The 755-nt window shown below is 36.0% G+C and overlaps 1 long non-coding RNA gene across 1 annotated transcript; it reads left to right on the top strand.

The window, feature by feature from the left end:
• Positions 1–755, top strand: LOC106104936. Its single transcript, XR_001225703.1, has 3 exons — positions 1–56; positions 339–436; positions 711–755. It is a non-coding gene; the product is annotated as an uncharacterized LOC106104936 (long non-coding RNA).

A 755-nucleotide genomic window follows, 5' to 3' on the forward strand; every position in this document is an offset into this window, starting at 1 on the left:
GCCCGAGGTGCTCAAGCGCGCCGGCTACGACGCCGCCTGCGACATATGGAGTCTGGGTATGCGACACAATACATACATACTACATTTTAGAACTCGGGTTCCACTGCTAAAACACATTATGGTCCCTCTTTAAAGTGAGAGATATATTTTACAAGCTTTTAGCTAGTGAAATTCACGATAACACGAGACCAAGCTGACCTTTCAATGCTTTTTGTCTTGTTTGATGTCTGCTTTGAAAGATTGAGGATTTAAAAAAAGAACGAAATTTCAATTATTATTGTCTTTGTATTTTCTTCAATCTTAAAACACATTAAATAATATAGTTTTAATGATTACAGGTGTGCTGGCGTACATAATGCTGTCCGGCCGGACACCATTTGCTTCCACGGGCGATGATACCCCTGAAGCTATTTTAGCAAGAATCGAATCTGGAAAGGTAAAATATATTTTTCTGTAGTTAAAAACTAAATAATAATTCTCTTTACATTTACATCTAGTATTGTATGTGTTAAAATGGAACAGGATTTTCGTATGTACTTGTGATCTTTGAATTACTTTTTAAATAGATGTTTAAATATAGACATAGAGACAACCTCAATCTCTCTCTTTCTAAAATCTAGTTCTTAATAAAATTAGTGTCTTCCACTTCGCTCTGTTTTCGTTGTTTACGTCCCAATATCAATAAATAATTGAATAATTTAATAATGTAGGTGGAGCTATCAGAAGGTCCGTGGCGGAATGTGTCTGCGGAGGCG

Source organism: Papilio polytes, unplaced genomic scaffold (genome assembly GCF_000836215.1).
Source record: "Papilio polytes unplaced genomic scaffold, Ppol_1.0 DF823393.1, whole genome shotgun sequence".
In the NCBI taxonomy this organism is placed as follows: Eukaryota; Metazoa; Arthropoda; class Insecta; order Lepidoptera; family Papilionidae; genus Papilio; species Papilio polytes.